This window comes from Rhinoraja longicauda, chromosome 4 (genome assembly GCF_053455715.1).
Source record: "Rhinoraja longicauda isolate Sanriku21f chromosome 4, sRhiLon1.1, whole genome shotgun sequence".
Classification (NCBI taxonomy): Eukaryota; Metazoa; Chordata; class Chondrichthyes; order Rajiformes; family Arhynchobatidae; genus Rhinoraja; species Rhinoraja longicauda.
In genome coordinates, this window is record NC_135956.1 from 62,268,434 (window position 1) to 62,294,699 (window position 26,266).

Consider the following 26,266-nt stretch of genomic DNA (forward strand, 5'->3'; position numbering starts at 1 on the left):
CCCAGCAACTTGAAGTTGTTGACTCTTTCCATCACCAACCTGCAATGTAAACAGGTTTGTGGTTCCTCGGCTTTCCTTTTCTAAAGTCAACAATCAGCTCTTTGGTCTTGCTGATGTTGAGAGTAAAGTTGTTCTGGCACCATTCAATCAGATTGGTAAATTAAAAAATGGCTTTGGAACTCTGTCTGACCACACAGTCATGGGGTATAGAGTGAATAGAGCACAGAATTGAGCACACAGCCCTGAGGTTGTTCTGCACCGATAGTTATCAAGGAGGAAGTGTTGTTGCCAGTGTGTATTGATTGTCGTCTGTTGATGATGAAGTCAAGGATCCAATTTTGCACAGAGGCCCAGAGCTCGATAACAAGTTTGCAGGGGATGATGGTGTTGAACGGTAAGCTGTGGTTGATGAAAAACAGCCTGACATACATTTCATATTGACCAAGTGGTCCAGTACAGAGCGATCACATCCCCTGTTAATCTATTGTGACAATAGGCAAATTGTAGTGGGTCCAGATTCTTGCTAAAATAGGAGTTGATATATGTCATAAAGTAGTATAAGAAAATAACTGCAGATGGGTGTCATAAAGTATTTATCCCCTCAAAGTATTTAATCACTAAGGAACTTAGTGCCACTGGTCAGTCATCATTGAGGCATGTATCTTCCTCTTCTAGGGCACGGGTATTATGATGCCCTTTTAAAGCAGGTGGGAACCTCAGACCTCATTAATCAGAGGTTGAAGATGTCCTCAAAAACTTCAGCCAGTTGGTCTGCGCGGGATTTTGATCGGTTGGGCAGATGGGCTGAGGAATGGTTGATGGAATTAAACACAGAGAAATGTGAGGTGTTACATTTTGGGAAGTCTAACATGGGCAGGACCTACACAGTGAATGGGAAGGCTCTGGGTAGTGTTGTTGTGCAGAGCAATCTAGGAGTGCAGGGACAGAGCTCCTTGAAAGTGGGGTCATAGGTAGATAGGGTAGTCAAAAAGGCTTTCGGCACATTGGGCTTCATCGGTCAGAGTATTGAGTATAGAAGTTGGGAGCTCATGTTGCAGTTATATAAGACATTTAGAGTATTGTGTTCAGTTCTGGGTGTATGGAACAAACTACCAGAGGAGGTAGTTGAGGTAGGTACTATCACAACATTAAAGAAACATTTAGACAGGTACATGGATAGGACAGGTTTAAAGGATGATGGATCAATCTCAGGCAGGTGTGACCAGTGTAGATGGGACATGTTGGTCAGTGTGGGCAAGTTGGGTCGAAGGGCCTGTTTCCACGCTGTATGACTCTATGACTATGACACTCTATGAGGAGTTAGATATAGTTCTTAGGTCTAGAAAGATCAGAGGTTGCAAGGGGAAGCAGGGTACTGAATTTGGATGAGCCGTAATTGTATTGAATGATACAACAAACTTAAAGGGCTGAATTGCCTCCTCTTGTTGCCATTTTCAATGTCTATAAATGTCTACCATTTTGTCATGGTGAAATGCAACAAGCGAACCGATGAATTTTTCAGTACCTACGAGAAAATATTGCAGTCCAAACTAAATATTAATTCTCTGGTTTGGAAACAGTTCCTTTTCATGCCACAAAAACAGCTGCATTGCAAGTGTGGTTGCGTGAGTGATATTTTTAAGTGTGGATGTGCTCATTATTGTGCAGTCGTGTTAGAGTCATAGAGACAGAATCATAAAGCACAGAAAAAGGACCTTCAATCTATTGAATCCATGCCAACCATCAACCACTCATTTACACTAACTCTCCATTAATCACTTTTAAAATTATTCCTACATTCTCAACTATCCCCCAGATATCACTCCTCGCTTACACACTAGAGGCAATTTACATTGGTTAATTAACCTACCTATCCATACATCTTTTGGATATGAGAGGAAACTGGGGGACCCAAAGGAAATACCCACTGTCTATGGGCGCTGTCACATGGTGAGGAGGGCATTGATTGGCAGATGGATGGACAAAGGCCAGAAATGAAAGGAAGACAAAAAGCTGTGAGCTAAGGAAAGAACAGGAATGGAATGTGAAGGCAGAGAAAGGGATAAAGGTGGACGGGGACAGAGGAAAGGGAAAGGTTGGCGGAATAGTGGGAGAAATTAGTGTATATCTGGGTCAGGGATGGCGAATAGAGGGCAGCAAAAGTGGGGTGGGAGGGTTGTGTTGTTGCCTAAAATTGGAGAATCCAATATTCATACTGTTTGATTGTAAGCTAAGCAGCGGAATATGAGGTGCTGTTATTCCGCTTGGGTATTTTGGGCAGCTTACAACCCATTGAGTTATACCAGTTCTTTGTGTTTTCTTTTACCTAAAATACCAGGTTGTACATTGGCCCCCGTTGTATTTCCAATTGGTAAGTGGAAGAGTTTGATGTACACAAACCGAGAAGTTTGGCTGGTAATGTTTGGATAGGATGAAAAGAGAGAATGGATGCATTTGCTAAAAGAACCAAATTACCAATTACATCACAAGTTCACATGTTACAGGAGTAGAATTAGGTCATTCGGCCCATCGAGTCTACTCCGCCATTCAATCATGGCTGATCTCTGTCCCCTAATCTAATTTCCTGCCTTCTCCCCATAACCCTTGACACCCGTTCTAATCAAGAATTTGTCCACCACTGCCGTAAAAATATCCACTGACTTGGCCTCCGCAGCCCTCTGTGGCAACGAGTTCCACAGATTAACTACCCTCTGACTAAAGAAGTTCCTCCTCACCTCCTTTCTAAAAGGGCACCCTTTTCACATTATTTCTGATTAACATACTGCATGGAATTAGATCTAGGTTACATTGAGTTTTTACTCTGATGTGTCCAAACCAGAGGATTCAGGCCTGCTCCAGTGATAATGAGGCTAATACCCCTCCCTACTCGGACCATTGCTGGGCATTGATCTGACTCAGGCATGTTGTCAAGGCAGGTCTTGCCCAACTAATCCTGTCTCCAATATGTCCCATGTCTCCATGTCTGAGGGGTCTATGTACTAGCATACTAGACACAAGAGGATCTGGATTAAATTTGTGAAAATATGCTTTGTGCGCACAATGTATGTGAATGGATTAAGTACTGTAATTAGCTCATGTGAAAATTCAAAAGCAATACTCGATATGAGAGAATTTCTCATTCCTGTTTTTTGATAACATTTTCATTTAAAGTTAAAGACTTAGTTAAAGTCTTATAGGTATAATTCCCAAGTGAATCAGTGTCAGGCATTCTTGACCTTATTTGGACAAAGAGAAATGGGAGAAATTTCCAGCACAAACGCAGGCATGGATTACATGGGCAGAATAGTCATTTCTGGACTGGATATTCTTTATAAGAATGAAGCATATCCTTTGCTAAGAAAATATTGGCAGAGTTTGAGTTTTATAGACTGCACCTTTAATCTCATCGGATTTCTCACAGTTTTTAGCATACTACAGTATACTCTCTGGTGCCACTAGGGGGCAATAGAGCAAGACAAAGCCCCACTTTACCGCTTAACAGAGACATTTGTTTGTGAGATCCTTTGAGTCAGGAGCTGGTGTTACCTGTAACATCTCACTTCACCAGCCGTTTTTGCTTAAAGCATAGGAAGGAACTGCAGATGCTGGTTTTAACCGAAGATATACACAAAATGCTGGAGTAAAGGGCCTGTCCCACTTAGGCGATTTTAAGGTGACTGCCGGCGACAAGGCTGTCGGCAAACATTCGCCAGGGTGTCGCGGGCATGATCGTGAGGAGTCTTCAATGAATCGTAGCGGATCTCGGCGCGTCGCAGAAAAGTTTTCCAGATAGAAATTTCTCGGTGACAGCTGGCTTGTCGCCAAGTATCGTAGCTTATTGCGGGCGCTGTCGCATGCTGTCCCCAGGTTTGCTAGGTTGTCGCAGATGCATTTAGAAGCACGTAATATTAAATTAAGAAAAGGCATTTGAAGATACCAGTTTTGTTTAACCAATTTATTTACCGTCAGGACATTGGTCAGGTAAGCGTGGGAATTTTGCGATGTTTCCGAAGACGGTGTAATCTCTTAGCCAGGTGCTAGTTTCACAAAAAAAGTAACTTATATCGACCTGACTCGGCATTGCCGTGGTCATTGTCGTAGGGTAAAAGAAAATTTCGGCGATCTGCTACGACTTTGACAGTCGCCGGCAGTCGCCTTAAAAATCGCGTAACTGGGACAGGCCCTTAACTCAGTGGGACAGGCAGCATTTCTGGAGAGAAGGAATGGGTGACATTTTGGGTCGAGACGTGAAACGTCACCCATTCATTCTGTCCAGAGATGCTGCCTGTCTCGCTAAGTTTGCTCCGGCATTTTGTGTCTATTTTTTGCTTAATGCAGCCTTTTACTGCTCTCTTTTTGAAGAGAAACAAATCCTCTACATTCTCATGTGCCTGTCAGCAGCTGAAAAACCAGAAGCAACTGCATGATGAACAGTGGCCTCCCAATCATGCAGGGTGCCAATAACTAATTGCATTATTATCTGTCAAGTAATTATGATATATATATTGCAACCTTCCCCTCGAAGAATCCTTGCAATGAGGTTGCCAACATAATCCATCTCATGACATTCAACAAGATCAAAAGTAACCTGCTCTCCGGTTGACTCCATGACATATTGGTCCAGGCAGCTACCTTGAATGCAAGCCATAATCTCATCCTACAAACTGTTTAATCAAGTTGATTTACCCAATCTAGCATTACTGATGTTACAGCCTCTGGTTCTTTCATTAATAATCTGTCCAAGAGTATTAGAGGGCATTCAAAGTATTTTCAAACTTTTATGGCAATTATCTGATTTCCATCCATAATATCTCCTTTCTATCCCTTTGAACCCAGATCATTCCTTACACCTGCCCATATGCAATTCTGCGTAGCAGTGCAACATCTTAACTTTTCTATTTAGTCTGTCCTTTTTAAACCCACATACCCTGGAATATTTAGTTTCCAGCCCTTGTCACCAGGTAGTCTCAATAGACACAAAAAGCTAGAGTAACTCAACGGGACAGGCAACATCTCTGGAGAGAAGGAATGGGTGACGTTTTGGGTCGAGATCCTTCTTCAGACTGATATCTCTATGTCGACTATTAGATCAGAGTAATTTATCTATATTGTGCCATTTTAATTTTTACCAATATGTTTTATAATCACATAAAGCACCTTTAAATTTAGCTATTTTACTTTTTCTTCTTTTTTCCCTTATTCGAGAATGTGCTGCAACCTATGTCACTACCCATCACTACTTATCATTACTCAAGTTGCTACACAGTTCAATGCCTTAGCTTTATCTTTAAAGTTATCATTCTCCTGTCTTCTGAACCGTCTTCGCCCATTTTTTTATTTGCCTTCATGGTATAATCTACAATTCGATTTATCTGATTTACCATTCTACTAAATGGATTACGAGTTAGCAGAGGAAACTTTATTTTGTACAATGAATCATGTACCTGTTGAGGAAAAAACGGAAACCACTGGAGGAACTCAGTGAGACGAGCAATATCTTTGGAGGCAAATGGATAATCAACCTTTTGGGGAAAATCCCTACACCTGAACTGAAAGAGTAGAGGGAAAGTAGCCCGTATAATGAGATGACAGGTAGGGGTAGGGCAAGAAATGGCAAGCAACATGTGGATACAGTTGAGGAGAGGTAGGTTGATTTGCAGATGGACTCAGATGGGGGAGGGAAGGGTGGAGATGGAGACAGAGGTTAGGAGGTGATGTGGAGCAAACAAAAGGGCTGTAGATTATGGAATCTGATAAGCAGAGATTGGGAAGTAAAAATAACTTTGCAAGAATTAATGATCTGTTATTAATTAATTTGTTTTTTTATTTTAATTTAACTTACACAATTCATGAAGATGGAAGCAACAGGAGATAATTATCTTCCCCCTCCTATTTCAATAAATAACTATTAAAACAAATAACCCTAAACTAAACTATGGAAACATTGGAGCACCCATTGGAGAAAGATTTCTGGAGGTATTTGTTCATATGTTAATTCTTAGATTTAGATATAGAGATACAGTTCAGAAACAGGCCCTTCGGCCCACCGAGTCCGTGCCAACCAGTGATCCCCGCACATTAACACTATGCTACACACACTAGGGACAATTTACGCTTATATGAAGCCAATTAACCTACAACCCTGTACGTCTTTGGAGTGTGGGAGGAAAACAAAGATCTCAGTTAAAACCCACGCAGGTCAGGGGGAACGTAAAAATCCGTACAGACAGTACCCATAGTTGGGATCGAACCTGGGTCTTCGGTGCTGCAATCGCTGTAAGGCAGCAACTCTACTGCTGCGCCACCGTGCTGCCCTGAGAAAGGGCAGGTTGATAAAGTGGTTAAAAAAGCATATGGGATCTAAGGCTTTATAAATAAAAGCATGGAGCCTAGGAGGAAGGAGGTCATGATGAATCTTTGTAAAAATATTGTTTGACTGCAGTTTTAACGGCAGTATTGAGTCCAGTTCTGAATGCCTTCCTTTTAGAAATCATTTTTCCCCAAGGAACCGTGCACAAGATTGTGATTTGTTCTTTACCCATTGTGCGATACCCATTCTAGGATAGCCTACTCTCTAAGTTCCTTAGACTATTGATCTATAAAGGCCCCTGCAATAGTAGTGTTCAAAAATGAGATTAATGAGCATCTGAATGTAAGGGATTTACAAGGCTTTGGTAGGAGGACAAGAAAGTGGGACTAGCTGATGACTCTAACATAGAACCAGTATGGACAAGATGGAACACATGGCCTCCCTCCATGCTATAAGCATTCGTTGATTCCAATAGAGGAATAGAATGTAGAAGGCTCTATAACCTATTGCATCCACACTGTAAATCAAACACCCAACAACACGAATCCTACAAAAATCCTATGTTTCTTCTTACATTGCCATCAATACGCTCCCTCTGGGTTTTCTTACTATCCCTCTATACTATGAACAATTTGCTCGAGCCAATTAACCATGCAGCATAAGCTTGCACATGGGAAAAAAACAGAGGACCAAGGAAAATAGGATGCAAATTCCACACAGAACTATTATCTGTATTGAAGAGGAAGGTCGAGGGTATATATATAGCAAACCAGATTCAGGGGCTGAAGGGCATAGGAAGGAGCACGAAAGAGAGTGGAGAGTAACTGAGAGCAGAAATTGTAATAACTTTGAAACGGTGCAGGGCGAGAGACTGTAAAGTTACAATGACCATTGCTAGAACATTGGCAAAACTTCCAGAGAATATCATTTTAGAAAAACATACATTCGTGATAGTGGAATGTTGACTAGGTTTTGTAAAAACTGAATCCAGGAGAGTAAAAATTTTCACGGAAGATTTAAAATAAAGGTTAGCCACGTAATGTGTGTATATTTTATTCCCTGGAGCATCGGAGGCTGAGGGGACACCTGATGGAAGATTATAAATCTCTTGAGAAGCACAGCAAGGGGAGACCGCAATAGAACTAAGAATATTGAATGGTACAACACAGGAACAGGCCCTTTGACCCACAATGTCTGTGCCAAACAGGAAGCCACATTAAACTAATTCTCCACATTTCCAACATTTTGTGTCTACCTTCGATTTAAAACAGGATCTGCAGTTCTTTCTTACACAGCCACATTAAATTAATCTCCTCTGCCTGCATGAGGAGCCTATCCTTCCTTTCCCAGCGAACACTTGTGCCTATCTAAAAGTCTCTTAAATGCCATTATTGTATCTGCCTTTACCACCACCCTTGGCAGCACATCCAGGCATCCACCAGTCCCTGCGTAAACAAAATTTCCCTGCACATCTTTTTAAATTTTGCCACTCTGACCTTAAATCAATACCCTCTAGATTTTGACATTTCCTCTTTAGGAAGAAGTTTCTGACTGTTTGCCTTATCTATGCCTCACACAGTTTTATGTACATCTATCAGCAATGCTCCAGAGAAAGCAATTAAGTTTGTCTGACATCTCCTTAGAGCTAATATTCTCTAACCCAGGTAGCTTTCTATTAAATCTCTTCTGCTCCCTCTCCAAAACCTTCATGTCTATCCTATAATGAGAACTGCACATAATACTCCAAATGTCATAAGGTCATAAGTGGTAGGAGTAGAATTATGCTATTCGGCCCATCAAGTCTACTCTGCCATTCAATGATGCCTAATCTCTCTCCATCCTAACCCCATTCTCTGTGTCTTAACCAATTCTTATGGAGCCGTATGATGACTTCCTGACTCTTACACTAAATGCCCCGAACCATCTTTGTTACAACTCTATCTACTTGTGTTGTATATCATGCAGCAAATGGTGGGGGAATTCTCCAGAATAGACCAGGCAATGGATTGATTGTTTCAGGTTTATCAATCTGTATGCATACAAGTCCTCTCCAGGTTATGGCAGTGTTCCATTCCACTCATAAGTCGGAGGAAGACAAAAACACTCTGTGGGAAAGGATCGCAGAATCAGCTGTGAGAGGAGAGCGAGCAGGGGTGGAAGGGTACCTTTAGCATTTGGTGAGTGAATGAGTGAGTCTATCTCAGCGCTCCCAACTCTGTTCACCTTAACTCAGTCCCCAATTGTCGGGGATTGAGGAAGAGGGGATGTAGCAGTGAATGGTGTTGGCAGAGATGGCAGACTGAAATGCTCCATCATCACCCAGGTTTGTGCAAGGGTAATGAAGGAAACAACATGCCTTTCAAACATTTCATACCATTTAATATAACCTTCAGCTTCCTGATACGATTTGAAAGGCAGCACAGCGGCACAGTGGTAGAGTTGCTACCTTACAACGCTTTCAGCGCCAGAGACCCGATACTGGCTGCGGGTGCTGTCTGTACGGAGTTTGTACGTTCTCCCCGTGACCGCGAGGGTTTTCTCCGAGATCTTCAGTTTCATCCCACACTCCAAAGATACACAGGTTTGTAGGTTAATTGGCTTTCAATAAATGTAAATTGTTCCTAATGTATGTAGTGTTAATGTGCAGGGATTGCTGTTCGGCACGGACTCGGTATGACCTGTTTCCGCGCCGTGTCTCTAAACTAAACTATTTAAGAATACTAAGCATTAGGAATGGTGTAGTTGATAATGACTTGGACTTTGCTGAACAATACAGGGTACCACATGTTTCAGTATGCCCCCTCCCCATTAATGTTTCCACGGAGCTAACTCAGTCTTGCTGAGAATCCCTCTTAGGTTAGAAGTGCCACAGTATTTGAGGTCCCAATAAAGATTGTACGACTCTGGTAATTTAATTATTTTGGTTTTGTTTAGTGGTCTTGTGGTTTTGTCACTGTTTGGGCTGATTTAATTTATTTCTAAAGGACTCAGTGGTGCACTTTGTGAGTTGGGTGTGGTGTCAGAAACCAGGGCTCTAAACGGCCAGGGAGACGGTGTGAGCTGGGGATGGGTCGACAGGTTATTCCATTCACATTCAGTTGACATTCTATATTTGTTTTATTTAAGTTCCTGGCACTCCATGGTGGTTAAGAGACACGAGAGGGGTGTCATTATTGGGCCAGGGGGTATTGGCGTTTTATTATCACGTGACCACAGTTAGTTCAGAAAAACAGATCATACAGAAAGGTTCTGGAACCGAGTGTACAGGAAAATCGGTGTTCTACCTGTACTATATTATTAATAGTTTGGAAACTCCTACAGTTTTGGGGGTAGAGGTTTATCAAATGTTTTTGGCAGAGTTTATGATTAGAGCCCTTCAAGATCCAGCCATGGCTCAAGCCAGGAAGATAGACTCTGTGAATGCAGATCAGGTAAATCAAGGTGTAGGGAGATCGTGAACCTTACCTAAGGCTATAACAATCTGGCCACAAATTATTAAATGACACTACTGGAGAACTCTTCTTAAAGCACAAGCTGGGGAATTGAGCTTCACATTTCCAGGATGGGCATCAGTTTGGTATTATGTGCTTTTTCACATTACAAAGTGCCTGTCGCACTTAGGCGATTTTAGGGCGACTGCCGGCGACAAGGCTGTCGCCGACAGTTTGCCGGGTTGACACGGCATGATCGTGAGGAGTCTTCAAAGAATCGTAGTGGATCTCAGCGTGTCGCTGAGAAATTTTCCGGATAGAAATTTCTGGGCGACAGCTGGCTTGTCGCCAGGTAGTGTTGCTTATTGCGGGCGCTTTCGCATGCTGTCCCCAGGTTTGCTAGGTTGTCTCAGATGCATTTAGAAGCACGTAATATTAAATTAAGTAAAGTCATCTCCCGTACATTTTCAAAGAATTCCCACACTCCGCACAAAAATCCATTTAACCACGTTTAAAATTAAATTTCTTAATACTGCTATTAGTAAACTGGAAGTCAATCCAGTTTATGCCTTGTTACCGTGAAGCTTGGTTTTCAAGTAACCCGGGCAAGATGTTATATTTCAAAACTCTCAAGTAATTACAGATTTGTCAGTGATTTCAGCGAAAATTCAGATGCCGTAGAAGCATTGATAAGCGTGGGAATTTTGCGATGTTTCCAAAGACGGTGTAATCTCTTAGCGAGGTGCTAGTTTCACAAAAAAAGTAACTTGTATCGACCTGACTCGGTATTGTCGTGGTCATTGTTGTAGGGTAAAAGAAAGTTTTGGCGATCTGCTACGACTTTGACAGTCACCGGCAGTCGCCTAAAAAATTGCCTAAGTGAAACAGGCCCTTAACCTGCCTATTCTACAAACTAAAACAGTGTCTATATTTCAGTCCTTTGCCGGTTTCCTGGTGCTTTGGAATGGCCTGACAAAGTGAAGGGTGTGAGATAAATGCAAGTTATTTATTTGTTGAGTCCAGATTGGTCAGTTTTCACCAATGGGATATTCATTTAATTTCAAGATTTCATTCAGAGCTATTTATAGAGTAAAATATGGCAATGTACATTCTATGTATTTTTAAATGAATTAATAGTGGAGCTGGGAATAAAAACCTATAGTTTTAAATATTAAGGCAATAGACAATAGGTGCAGGAGAAGGCCATTCGGCCCTTCGAGCCAGCACCGCCATTCAATGTGATCATAGCTGATCATCCACAATCAGTACCCCGTTCCTGCCCTTGGGGATCACACAGTTTATTACAATAGAAGTTAACGGACTGAAAAACATCCAGGGCAAATAAAATCTCAATTACCAAGTTGTTGCCAATATTGAGAAACCAATTAAATCCTTGAGCTACATCAATGCAGAGCACTAAAGAGAAACTAATATCACCAAAAAGAAAGTGCCAGAAGCCTAGTCGGACTACATTTATTACGATATTGACATTTGTTCACTTAACGTTCTGGGTTTCAGTAATTTGCATGTTTATCATTCACGATAGATGAAGAATTAAACATATTGAAGAGCTATCATTCTAATTGGCTGAATAAAATTGCAGAATTGTTATAAGATGAAAAGAGGACATTTGACCCATCAATCCTGCACTGGCTCTCTGCAAGAGCAATCTATTTTCTTCATTCTCAGATCTCTTGCTAATTACTGTGGCTCCCAGAGCAATCAAAGCTGGATATCCCCAAGACCCTTCTGAACAAGTGGTGCGGCAATGCCCAGTTGACTGCCTCATTGGTTCCAGGCCCATCTGTTGCAGCACTGGAGACAGGTAGAAGCAGGTTATGTGACTTGGTACCCACAAATGCACAATGCTTTGGCTCTATGTATAGCCTGATACACAAAGGTGGCCATCAGGATGAGGGCGACATCGGGCACACTTTTGTCCCCGTTGTCTGCTGACGTGCATCGTGACCCATCGGACCTGCTCCATCTTTGATCCCCAGATGAAGAGGAAGACAGCCCGGGTGATCGCAGAGGCAGGGGAGCAGATGGAGAGATGAAGATGTTGCAGGTGAAAGCAATTGAAGATTATAATTGAAGACTGTAAGACTGAATCTTGGAGAGTAAGATGATATGGTGAAAAGAAACCTGATGTAATGTCCTTTCCAGCATTGCGTCTGAGTGAAATCACAGCTCTCCCTGACTATAATGGCTGCATCCAGTTCCATATCATTGGCTCCTGTTTCATTGTTTTATTGTTATGTGCTACTGTCAATTTAGCTATTTTTTAACAGCAGGCCGTCACTTCATTTTAAATAATCTTTTTGTACTCCACTTTTATGTCTCTATTTATTTCCTCACAATGTATGTCCTCGCTTAATTTGAGAAGCCTTTGCTCTCAATTCTCTTTTATTGGTTTAACATTGATATATTTCTTGCAGATCTAACCTCCAACCACCTCATTTTTTCCTTTGAAGATTCTGCATCTCCTTCTTAGGCAGCCCCTTGGGATCAACTCACTCCTATCCTCTGTGTTCTGGTGATTAATGAAGCCAAGATGAAACTTGTAGACTTCAACGTGGATGTGGAAGAAGGTGATGGTTTACCAGGTAGTTTTTGTGGTGGTTCACTCCTTTTTCCTTTTTGTGCTGGGCATTGTGAGGTCTAAAACCATGGCATTGAGATTTTTAGGGCCATCCCCAGTATCAAGAGAGAGTTAGATATAGCTCTTTGGGCTAACGGAATCAAGGGATATGGGGAAAAAGCAGGAATGGGGTACTGATTTTGGATGATCAGCCATTATCATATTGAATGGTGGTGCTGGCTCAAAGGGCTGAATGGCGTACTCCTACACCTATTTTCCATGTATCCCTTCCTTTGACCAAGTGATCATGGGCCAGGGATTCCAAGGAGAATTTTTTTTAAAGCAGTCTTAGGAAACATTTTTGAATTGTTTCCTTTGCCTGTCCAATAATTTAATCTTCAATAGGGTTCTGTTTTAGGAGTTTGGTGTCATGCAAGTGACCTGCCCAACAGAAACAGAGTACAACTACGATCTCAATGTTGTGGATGTTGGCCTGGGAAAGGATGCTGACTTTATACAAACTTAGAATAATAACCCTGAAGTAAATAATCACAGTTGAACCCATAGATTGTCAGATGAAGAATTTTAATGCCCTTTGTATTTGTTTAACAATTTTCTGCCAAACTTTTATTTTGCAAGTGCAAAGTGGGGGGAAAAAAACAGAATCTGGATAGTGTGCTACAATGGTTTTATAACTTTAAAAGTCTTTTTTTTCTGGACAGATAACTAGATAATTTATAGTGTTGAGTGCAACATAACCACACATTTTGCTTAAGGCCTTCATTAGAGTGGATCCACAACCAAACTGAGACTTCACTGAACTGATAGTCGAACATATTTAATGATATCTACTACAATGATTTTGGCTCTTTGACAGCTCAGTGGAATGTTTGTCATATTTAAAATTGTCCATTACTAAGGAACAATTCTAATGCTTTCATACCGAGGAAATGAACTCCCCTGGGAGGCCAAGACTATCCTTTACGACCATAACTGATCGTTCCAATTAAATACCCCAAAAGAGTAATACTGATACACTGGAGGTGATTTGAGTTTATTCAAGAAGATGCCAGAAGGATGCAGAAACAACAGTGCCAGTGCCTTTCCCATCTCCACTACTCACCATCACCACGGCAACAGAACTGCACTTCCATGATATTACCATCATTGCCCTTGCTCAGCCTATAAAATAAAAAACTCTCAACCATGGCTTGGGCCCAATATTTCTCAGGTATGTTTAACCAATTGTCCTACAGCCTCCCCTAAACCTCATCTCATCCAAAATTCTGCTGCACATCCACTTACTATAGAAGTGGATACAATTACGACTTTCAAGAGACATTTGGACAGATATATTGATAGGAAATGCTCGTGAGATTGGGCCAAATGTGGGAAAATGGGAATAGTCCAGAATGCCAACTTGGTTGGCATGGACAAGGTGGGCCAAAAAGCCTGTTTCCACGCTGTATTGCTTTATGACTCTAACTTGTCTGACCATGAACCATGCTCACATAACCCGGTGATTTGAACAAAGACGGTTCCTGGAGCCCAACACCCCAAATTCAGAAATTCTCAGTCTTGGGCTTAAGTGCCATTATATCTTTAGTTCACTCCCTTCTCAGGCACACAAATCCTCCAAGAACTCCAATTCTGGAGCCTGTATACAAGGTCTCCCTTAGTCTCTCGGTTCCATTACATGCTCCAGATAATTACAGTGCAAGTCCTGCCATGGATTAACTTCCCAAAATGCAAGTCTTCACACCTGTCTTAGTTAAATTCCATCTGTCATTCCTTGGCTCACTTTTTCAGTTGATCTAAATCTTTTAGAGATTTAGACTTCAGAGATACAGCTCTTCAACCCAATAACCAGCAATCACACTGGACACTAACACTATCCTGCCTACACAATAGGGACAATTTACAATTTTTACCATAGCCAATTAACCTACGAAACCTGTGCATCTTAAGAAAGGAGGGAGAGAGAAAACGGGTAATTATAGACCAGTTAGTCTGACATCAGTGGTGGGGAAGATGCTGGAGTCAATTATAAAAGACGAAATTGCTGAGCATTTGGATAGCAGTAACGGGATCATTCCTAGTCAGCATGGATTTACGAAGGGGAAATCATGCTTGACAAATCTACTGGAATTTTTTGAGGATGTAACTAGGAAAATTGACAGGGGAGAGTCAGTGGATGTGGTGTACCTCGACTTTCAGAAAGCCTTCGAAAAGGTCCCACACAGGAGATTAGTGGGCAAAATTAGGGCACATGGTATTGGGGGGTAGGGTACTGACATGGATAGAAAATTGGTTGACAGACAGAAAGCAAAGAGTGGGGATAAATGGGTCCCTTTCGGAATGGGAGGCAGTGACCAGTGGGGTACCGCAAGGTTCGGTGCTGGGACCCCAGCTATTTACGATATACATTAATGACTTAGACAAAGGGATTAAAAGTACCATTAGCAAATTTGCAGATGATACTAAGCTGGGGGGTAGTGTGAATTGTGAGGAAGATGCAATAAGGCTGCAGGGTGACTTGGACAGGTTGTGTGAGTGGGCGGATACATGGCAGATGCAGTTTAATGTAGATAAGTGTGAGGTTATTCACTTTGGAAGTAAGAATAGAAAGGCAGATTATTATCTGAATGGTGTCAAGTTAGGAGGAGGGGGAGTTCAACGAGATCTGGGTGTCCTAGTGCATCAGTCAATGAAAGGAAGCATGCAGGTACAGCAGGCAGTGAAGAAAGCCAATGGAATGTTGGCCTTTGTAACAAGAGGAGTTGAGTATAGGAGCAAAGAGGTCCTTCTACAGTTGTACCGGGCCCTGGTGAGACCGCACCTGGTGTACTGTGTGCAGTTTTGGTCTCCAAATTTGAGGAAGGATATTCTTGCTATGGAGGGCGTGCAGCGTAGGTTCACTAGGTTAATTCCCGGAATGGCGGGACTGTCGTATGTTGAAAGGCTGGAGCGATTGGGCTTGTATACACTGGAATTTAGAAGGATGAGGGGGGATCTTATTGAAACATATAAGATAATTAGGGGATTGGACACATTAGAGGCAGGAAACATGTTCCCAATGTTGGGGGAGTCCAGAACAAGGGGCCACAGTTTAAGAATAAGGGGTAGGCCATTTAGAACGGAGATGAGGAAGAACTTTTTCAGTCAGAGAGTGGTGAAGGTGTGGAATTCTCTGCCTCAGAAGGCAGTGGAGGCCAGTTTGTTGGATGCTTTCAAGAGAGAGCTGGATAGAGCTCTTAAGGATAGCGGAGTGAGGGGGTATGGGGAGAAGGCAGGAACGGGGTACCGATTGAGAGTGATCAGCCATGATCGCATTGAATGGCGGTGCTGGCTCGAGGGGCTGAATGACCTACTCCCGCACCTATTGTCTATTGTCTATCTTTGGAGTGTGGGGGGAAATCAGAGCAGCCAGAGAAAACTCATGTGGTCACAGGGAGAACATAAAACTCTGTACTGACTGTACCACTAATCTGGATTAAACCCGGGCCACTGGTGCTGTAAGGCAGCAGCTCAACCACGATGCTGCCCTGTTGTAATCTTGGACAGCCTTCTTCACTGTCCACCACACCACCAATTTTGGTGTAATCTGCAAACTTACTTACCATGCCAACTACATTCACACCCAAATTGTTAATACAAATGATGAGCAAAAGTGGACCCAGCAATGATCCCTGTGGCACATTATTGATTACTGTGGCTCCATTCTGAAAACCAGCTCTCCACTAGCATCCCCTGGCTCCTTCCACCAAGCCAATGTTATACCCAATTGGCAACCTCACCCTGAATCTCGTATGATCTAACCTTTGTAACATTTTTTTTGTTTTTCAATGCCAGTTGAAGGATGTTGTGAGGAAAATCATTTGTTGCCACACGCAAGATGAATCCTAGGACATTACCTGATTAAGCCACGGTGTAATTGTCCGTGGTAAATCTGCAGATCAAGAATAACTAGTCCATGTGTAGATAAGCTTAGAGCCCTTTCCCTCTACAATAACTTCAGTAAAAAATAATGACAGGTCTAATCTGACTCGCTCACCAAGGGAACCTGCTGGCATGAAAGCAATAATTGGAAAAGGATGCACTTGTCGAAATGATTCTTTTATATTATAAAATGAAGGGCTAGAGTTATGGATCAGCCTGACGAAGCTGACTAGTCAAGCTGATAGGGGCCCAATGCTGGCAGGATTAGAGGTAATGACATGGAAATTGAAGTTACAGTGAGTTAAGAGTTAAAAGCTATTTAAGATTGTTTGAGTACAAACACTGCAACAATTCTAATCAAAAATCATTTTTTTGTTTGTAACATCTTATAATATAATTTGCCACAACTAATCCATTGATATTGGTGATACTTAGTTTCAATGAACCTGAGTTGTGCTGCTCCAAGTCTTGGCTTGCATTACATCACCCAGATGGGTTCAGGGCTGAACACAGATATTAGATATAAGCAAGGCCGACCTTCACCATTGATTTCAGATTCTTAGCCATCCAGGGCTTCATGCCTGTAACTCCGTGCCCATAAGGTCACAGACTGTGATAGATTACAGTTTCTTAGCTGCTATTGACAAATTTTGAGCAGCCCTATCCATTCCAAATGCATTGGATTGAGTATGTGCAAAGATGCCACTGACAATACAGAAGTGGGCAGCAGCATCATTTTCTATTCCATTTCTATTTGTCTTTCTTTTTCAAGATTTTTTTTTCAAAATATACTTTATTCGAGAAATAAAGAAATAAATATATACAAAACATGTTCTTTGCAAAACTCCATCCAACATTTTTCGGAGGCTATGCATACGTTCAATACATACATTCATTACACCAATTACATAAAATTACCCCCCACCCTTGCCACTCATGTGGCCCACTGGCGTGGAATCCTATATACCCAGATTTCGCATTTGTACTTTGAGTGAAACTGTCGGTATCCACCGTCATTGAACCATGAAGAGAACACTACCCCTTTGAGTGCACACGAGTAGCTAAGTGCACAGATCCTTGAACTTCTATCAGTTCTTCCCTGCACTTCCTCAGCTACTACTGACTTACAGACTTTCATGCAATCATCTCCATAAATCAGTGAAATCACAAAAATATTCTTGCTGTAAGATAACCTGAAAATTCTACACTTTATTGCCTGAGTTATTAGGGATGGACTTTAATGGAAATCTAAATCATAACACGTACTTTACAAACTCACCAACTCTAAAAATCTAATTTTATGTTTGCCGATCATAAGTTTTTTTCAAGTTTATGCATCTTAAGTTATTCATTTTTATTCATAGTGAAATTGCAGTTTCCACTTTAACCTAAACTATGGCAATGTTAAAAAAATTAAAATTTTAACTTAAAGGTGTACTTTTTAAATCCCAGATTGGCTGTTTAGCCAGCCTGATGGTGGACAAACTGCTTGCTGGATGCCAGGGATAATTTTGAATTAATGCCTGACTGCAAGCAATGTCGGAAAAAGTGAGTTCTCAACCTGAAGTACAGTTGATATTTGTGTATCATTTTAAAAAGCTGCAGATGCTGGAAATTTGAAATAAAACAGAGTATGCTGGAAATAGCACGTTATGCAGCATTTGTGAAAAGGGAGTTAACCTTTCAGGTTGGAGACCCTTCCACAGATCTCTCTTTCCCAGTTCCGATCTCTACCTGAAATATTATCTGTTTCTCTTTCCACAGGTGCTGCCTGACTGCTGAGTAAATGCATCTGGACAGCTTTCTTCAAGGTCTGTGCTGACTACTCTGTCACTCAAAGCAAAATCTCGTCCATTGGGCCAGGATCATGTCCTTCGTCAACTTATGTTGGCATGTGATTTGATTATGGTTCATTTGCACCTTACTCTATGTGCCTATCTTTGCTCCCTATTCCTTTTACACCTTACATAACAAGAATCTCAGTCTTCATCTTGGAAATATCAAGCGTTTTGAGGGATCAAGTTACCTTCATACAATCCTGATGACTTGCCTTTTAGTTAAAGATGCTGCTGCCCTCTTCTGGATGATCACATGACACCATGACAACAGATAGCTTGTGCACTGGAACATACTGTGACTCTAACAATCTGCTCCATTATCAGATTTTGCACCTACAAATCTGAGACAATATGGAAAATTGCCCAAGTAAAGAAAAAACAAAACAAATCCACCTATTATTCCATCAGTTCGCTCTCATTTATCAGCAAATTGATGCTCAGCAGAGCCATTGAGAGTGCTATAAAGATCCGTCTATGGGTAATCTATCCCCTGGTGTTTACCCGAGTTGAGAAGAATCACCGAACACCATCCCTCTTCCATTAGTGAAAGCAGTATTTCTGCAAGTTTGGCACTATACATCCTACTTCAGCAACTCAAAGATAAGTTCTCAAAGGCACAGCCTTGTGTCTAATTGTTGGAGATGTTTCTTTTTAATCTCCATCAAGTGCACTTAAACAATCTCGTAACACTTTTTGAGGAATCTATTATGTTCTTCGAAAAGACTAACAGGCTGTTAGTCCTGCAGCAAACAGGCTGTTAGACTGCAGCAAAGACATCAGAATAGCTCTGGCCAATATATATATCTGCCAATCAGTAACTCTACAAACCTGATTGCAATGTGTAATGACAGGACAATCCAGGGGATTTTGCTACTGTCGTGTTTTCTACATCATAACAATGACTATGTTTTAAAAATACTTCTTTGGCTGAACGGCTTAATGAAAATGCAATTCTTTCTTTCTTGACATTTATGTCAGACACCAGGAACAAAAAAGGGATAATCTTACATTTAGATATATCGATTAAATTTTTAGTGTTTGACTTGGCTTGGTCTTAATTATCTACTACTTTCTGATCTGAAAAAGAGCATTCATCCAAAATATGAACCTATCTTTTCTCATTTCACATTCTAATTGACTAGGTACATCTTCTTTTCTTTGTATAAATTATCTGGAATTTCAATGACGAACATTTTGTATTTGATAGCCTTATAAACAAAGTTAACCAAATCGCATATTTCATTCTCCTATTAAAGTGCACAGGGAATACAAAAAGGACAATATTTTCATTACCATACTGTTTAATAATTTCCAAACATAATCAGGTTCAGAGTTTAGGTCAAACTTCTGTTTATACTGCACTGGTAATGTGTGAAACAGGAAATCACAATTGTGTAATTAAGAAAACTACCAGTTAATATATTGGAACTGCAAGAAATATTTTTTAAAGTGTTGAAAGATAACCATTTCCCATGACACCTGTGTGGAGATGCTGTTCCATTGCACTATTTTCCAAACCCAGAAATTAGATTCTACTTGATCTCATTTCATGTCTATTTTTCCAGAGGGAGGAATAAGTCAATTGGTTGGAAGTTTACTCTGATCTAGTTGGAACATGTAGGGACAGTCATGTTAAGCTCCAGCACATCACTGAGCTGCTTATTAACCCCACCTCAACACAAAATTTAGACTGTGAGCCTAGTTACAAGAAGGGAACTTCACTGTTGGAGTTACCATCACTCAGATAAGATGTTTAATTGGGGCTCCATCAGTACCTTAAGTGGCTGAGAAGGAACCCATGGCACTATTTGAAGAGCAAGTCAATTTCCTCTGGTGCCATCATCAAAAATATCAAGTCATTGGACCAGAGTGTGCTTGCCTATGGCCAATATCCCTTCATGATACTGGGTCAGCACAAAACCTAACTTCCATTATTTAATTAGCTGATGGATACTTTCAATATATGCATGTGAATAATGACTTGGAGGAAAATCATCACAGTCAAACTTTGCAGAGCTTGGACTTAATAATTTCCCTGGGGAAGAATAACATGTATCTATGCGGGCAACCCTTTTCATCAGAAGATTATGCATCACTGTCTGCTTCAATTCTGCTCAAATTGTGATTCTGCCTATTGTAATCCCTTCCTGAAATGCAATGTTGTGGATCTGCACGGGGGTTTCCTACATAATAAATAACTTGGCAAAATTTAGCAACAGAGTGTACAGAAATTATGAGCATGAAATATATATAATTGGAATTGATCTTCAGCATTCTGCACTATTGTAATCTACATTAATATAATTTTATGCTTGGCAGTTTTTGAGGTCATTTAAAAAGCCTAATAGAATGCTTGTTTTTTGGGTTTTTTTGTTGTTTATATTCAAAGAAGTTGATAAATTGGGAATTTCCAATGGCCAAGACGAATCCATGGAAGATAAGCCTGTTGGTCTTTACCTTCGTAGTCTACATCATCACTTTGACAAATGAATGCTCTTGCAGGGAAAGGACCAGAATCAAGTAAAGAAAAGCGTGATTCGCTTATTGAAGTCAGAGAATAAGATTTGGATGCAGTTAAAGTCATTTAAATCATTTTAACTAGCAGAATTAGAGTGTTTCAGTCAAGAAATTGGATTGTCTATCAATATCAAACACTTACTTTTCTTTTAAAAGTCACAAATCATCTTAAAATCTGTTACCATTCTTTGTCTAAATCTGGAACAACGTACCTGACAGTCAGGTGGAAATACCACCACCAGAAGGAATATAGTAGTTTCAAGGCACAACCAACCCAAATGCAATTAGGTTGGCCTTGATAGTACCTCCCAGCCCACTTCAAATTAAATGTCACCAACCACCTTAATGGTTTTCATCATTGTTTCCAGCACAGTATCATATCATATCATATCATATCATATATATACAGCCGGAAACAGGCCTTTTCGGCCCACCAAGTCCGTGCCGCCCAGCGATCCCCGTACATTAACACTATCCTACACCCACTAGGGACAATTTTTACATTTACCACTTAGTTATCTAACCGTTGAGAATACACCAACATCCCCTTCAAAGAAGCCCAATCTTTACCCTATCCACACAACTGATACATATCTCTGATATCTCTTTAATCTTCTAAAGCTTAATATAATTTTTATTTCCAAATAATATTTATTTCCATTTTTATTTCCATCAAGTTAAATCTCTCCTACATGGCTTCTGTACTTCCCATGAAATCAAAGTAATTAAGCTTAAATACAACCTTCTTCAAATCTGCCCACGATGTATTGTGTGGTCATTTTCTTCTTCATGGCTTTCAGCACAGCTGACCATATCATCTCTCTCTAGCCAGTTCTGAATATTTTGCTTAATGGGAGCACTTTGCAACTAAACAATTCAATAATAACCATAGCAGACCTGCAAATGACTTTTCCTTCTGCATTGCACTTTCAGCACAAGAAACCCTCAGGGATTCTTGCCCATTTTCCATAGTCACAGAAATGCAAAGGCACCTAAAGCCCATTCATCCCTTCAAAGTCATATTAGTTCCTCAATGCACTATTGGTATTATCTTCACTGATAACCACTCCACCGAATTTGATGCCATGAGCAAATATTGACATTTCATTCTGTGCACCTATAAGCAAGTCAATTATATATAAAACAAAACATTGGTTCTAGCATTTACTTCTGGTAAATGTCACCATCTATAATCTTAGTCTGAAAAACAACCATCTATCAAAATATCTCCTGAAGATCTATGAAAGCAATACTAAAGCTCTGAGATCTCCCTGACCATGCAATTTGTGGAAGTGGGGTAAAATCTGACATGCATGCCAATGGCATTCAGCTCTGTCTCTGCTTCTGGAGATTGTGTCACTCTCCACAATCTTTATGCATTCAAAAATCGCTTGCCTGATATAGAGATAGCATGAATCATCGAGACACAAGAGACAACAGATCTTGGAATCTGGAGCAACAAATAAACTGCTGGAGGTACTCAGTGGGTCATGCTGCATCCATGGGTGGAAAGGAATTGTCAACATTATGGGTTGAAACTCTGCATCAGGACTGAGTGTGGGGAGGGAAGATAGGCAGAATAAAGAGGAAAGTAGATGATGGGTGGACAAAGGAGGTGTGAGGGATGATGGCAGCTGGAGCCAGGCAGAAGGGGCTGGAGTTGGAAGACAGCTGGTGGAGGCAGCACAAAAAGGCAGATGGAAGTGGGTAGGGGGAGGGAAGGGTATAGTGGAGCGAGCTCCTGGAGGGTGATAAGCAGGAACACAAAGGCAACAAGTGCTGGAATTTGATACGCAAGGATAATGATAATGGGAACCATGAGGGAGACATGAAGGACAGATGGAACCATACCCAGACGGAGGACAGAGTTGGGAAGAATTCCAGAAGGTGGAATTCTCTGTGTCTCCCTCTCCCCTGACTCTCAGTCTGAAGAAGGGTCTCGACCCAAAACATCACCCATTCCTTCTATCTAGAGATGCTGCCTGCACCATTGAGTTACTCCAGCCCCGCTGATTTACTCCAGCATTTTGTATCTATTTTCACCATTATCACCGTAGTCACATACTGTAGTCATACAGCACTGCAACAGGCCCAGCTCGTCTATGCGACCAGGATGTCCCATCTACGCTGGTCCTATTTGCCTATGTTTGGCCTATATCCTCTAAACATTTCCAATCAATCTACCTGTCCAAATGCCTTTTAAATGTTATTGCACATGTCTCAACTACCTCCCGTGGCACATCATTCTCATCCCCTCTGCCTGGTCAGATTTCTTATCAGAATTAAATTCTTATCATATTCAAGCACAGGTAGGCTTTGTGTTCAAGTGTATCACACTCCTACCGCTCTCCACTTTCATCTTCCCACCTCTCCTCGTAGCTTCATCTATCCTTTTTTGTTTGCTTCCACCTATCAACCACCTGCCTCTGTCTCCCAACTCCTTCCCTCCCCTTCCCCTACCCAGTTCCATTAGCCATCATCCTTTACCCCTCCTCAGTGCACTAATCACCTATTGGCTCTGTCTCACCCATCTCCCTCTCATTATATTGGTGATATTCCCTCTCCACACTCAGTCCAAATGCAGGGTTCCCTCACAGATGCTGCTCAACCCATTGAGTTCTCCAGCAGTTTGTTTGTTGAATAAAATACTTTTGTTTTGAGCTCAGCTTTGGGTCGGCTGAAGTTATCGCAGTCACTAATGCTGCTCATTCACAACTACTCCATATCTTTCCTCTAGTTTCCATTTGTACACTATTTCTGTAATTCCTGCTTTTCCTGTTTCTCACTACCCATATTTTCTTGATGATACCATTTTTTAAAAAAAACTTTAGGGCAATATATTAATGTTATTTTGGAATCACTTTCTATCTTAGTTTCTTTTTAGTTTGCCTGCACAGTCTACTGGCAGTGCTTGAAAATTGACCTAATGTACTCAACCTGCTGGAATGCTTGCAAGTAAAAGAATGTGCTAGAACACAACCAGTCATTCACCAATGAAGTTCCTTTACAAATTCTTCAGAACTTGAAGTTTTAATGGAGACCTTTAGTCAGGCTTTATATTGCATTTGAGTACAGTGTTAACTCCAAACTACTTTCGTTCACGCTTGGTCTCCAACCAGATTTGTTTATGAAATTCTCCCAATTTCATGGGAGAGTTTTCTGTGGTGTTCTAGCTCTGAAAAGAGAAATTCTTAACCTTTTTATACATTTATACATTAATTGATCTTGAACAATGCTTGGAGGAAGCTACTCTCAATACCTAAGAGTAGCACGAGCACAGAGTGTACTCTGGCTATGGGACTTTGGTGCCTGTTCCCAAGTGCAGCTTGGTTGCACCATGGTTGAGGTCCCCCATCATCAACATTTTCGGATTGAAACATATAAAATTCTTAAGGGGTTGGAGAGGCTAGATGCGGGAAGATTGTTCCCGATGTTGGGGAAGTCCAGAACCAGGGGTCACAGCTTAAGGATAAGGGGGAAGTCTCTTAGGACCGAGATGAGAAAACATTTCTTCACACAGAGAGTGGTGAGTAAGTGGAATTCTCTGCCACAGAAGGTAGTTGAGGCCAGTTCATTGGCTGTATTTAAGAGGGAGTTAGATGTGGCCCTTGTGGCTAAAGGGATTAGGGGGTATGGAGAGAAGGCAGGTACAGGTTACTGAGCTGGATGATCAGCCATGATCATATTGCATGGCGGTGCAGGCTCGAAGGGCCTACTCCTGCACCTATTTTCTATGTTTCTATGTTTGCCATGAATAGAAACTCATCTAAATCAGTCATAAATAATTTACCATACCAGCAGGACAAGTTGCAATTCTGCAATGACCGAGACATATCCTGACACCCCAAAATATTTCCACCATGAAAATGGCACAAGACAGGAACATGATAGAATGTCCACTTGCATTAAATCTCCAACAACATTTTTAACATCTCAAACATGGTTGGTACCCAATAGTCCACCACAATTGTTTATTCCCTTTACCATTGTAGCAGATCAATAAGAAGGAAATATAAATTGGGAAATGAGGACAGAGAGCTTGAAATTAGCATTTCTGATGGAGACTAGAAGAGTTGCTTCACTGAAGTTGTCGAGTGTTTAATGTTGAGTCCCAAAGGCTGTTTGAAGGTATCACAAAATGCTGGAGTAACTCAGCAGGTCAGGCAGCACCTCTGGAGAGAAGGAATGTGTGACGTTTCGGGTCGAGACCCTTCTTCAGTCTAAATAAGGGTCTCGACCCGAAACATCACACATTCCTTCTCTCCAGAGATGCTGCCAGACCTGCTGAGTTACTCCATCATTTTGCGATACCTTCGATTTGTACCAGCATCTCCAGTTATTTTCCTGCCCAAAGGCTGTTTAGTGAGCTTCATCAAGATAAGCATTCCTAGAAGTGAAGTGCTAGTGAATTAAACAATAATGAAAGGCCTTTATAATTGAATTAACATTCCTTTGTCTCTAATTACATTTTGCACTAGTGGTATTTGTCAACAAATCACCTATCTTTCTTCAGACTGTTGGAAATATACCAAACAGGTTCAGGAGGATGGACATTTTCTCGTTGGGGTGTTATATATGCCTGGAAGGCTTTATGACTTGTCTATGTCTTCAGTGGATTATGTCGAAGGTAAGACTTGCTTCTGTGTAAAATCTAGACTGAGCTGGAATAAAAACATGTTTTGAATAACTTCCATTTTTAATATGCTTTCAACAAAAATGATTGTAAGAAGTCAGCTATAAAATCAGTTTAATTTTAACTACAATTTAATTTTAACTAACTACAGATTATAAACGTTATTCACTTTGGTTTGACTTGTTTCCTTTTATAAGGAAGGAAAAAAAAGCAAAACTGCATAACTGAGACTGAAACTAAATATTTTACAAAGACTAAATTTTATTTAGCATCATAAGTGAAGACTCCATGACAACAGAATTTCTGTATTTTGCTTCACTTTTGTGAAAAGGTTTATAGCACCTAGCGACAGCATTTACTTGGGTAGCTGTTATTGAAATCCATAATTGATGGCCAGAATGCCCTTGTTGAGTAAAAAACAGTTCAAATCTAGGAATCAGGTGTTAGAATATATTGGCTGGTTAAGATGCAGTCAATAATGATATATTCCAGACAACTGCATTTTAAAATGGACCACAAATTATCAAACACCTAAAATGTTTATAATCAAGAACCCATGAAGGACTCGTGAAACATTAACACAGATGCTATCAATTTGCTACATAACGTTCCATATAATACATTGGGAGACACGAGAAACTATTCACACTGGAATCTTAAGTAAAGAACAAAAGACTGAAGGAACTGAAGGCACGGTGGCACAACGGTAGAGTTGCTGCCTTACAGCGCTTGCAGCACTGGAGACCTGGGTTCGATCCCGACCACGGGTATTGTCTGTACGAAGTTTGTACATTCTCCCCCTGATCGCTTGGATTTTCTCCGAGATCTTCGGTTTCCTCCCACATTCCAAAGACGTACAGGCACCTGGGTTCATTGGCTTAGTGTATGTGTAAATTGTCCCTAGTGTGTGCAGGATAGTGTTAATGTGTGGGGATTGTTGGTCGGCGCGGACTCGGTGGGCCGCAGGGCCTGTTTCCACATTGTATCTCTAAACTAAACTAAACTCAACAGGTCAGT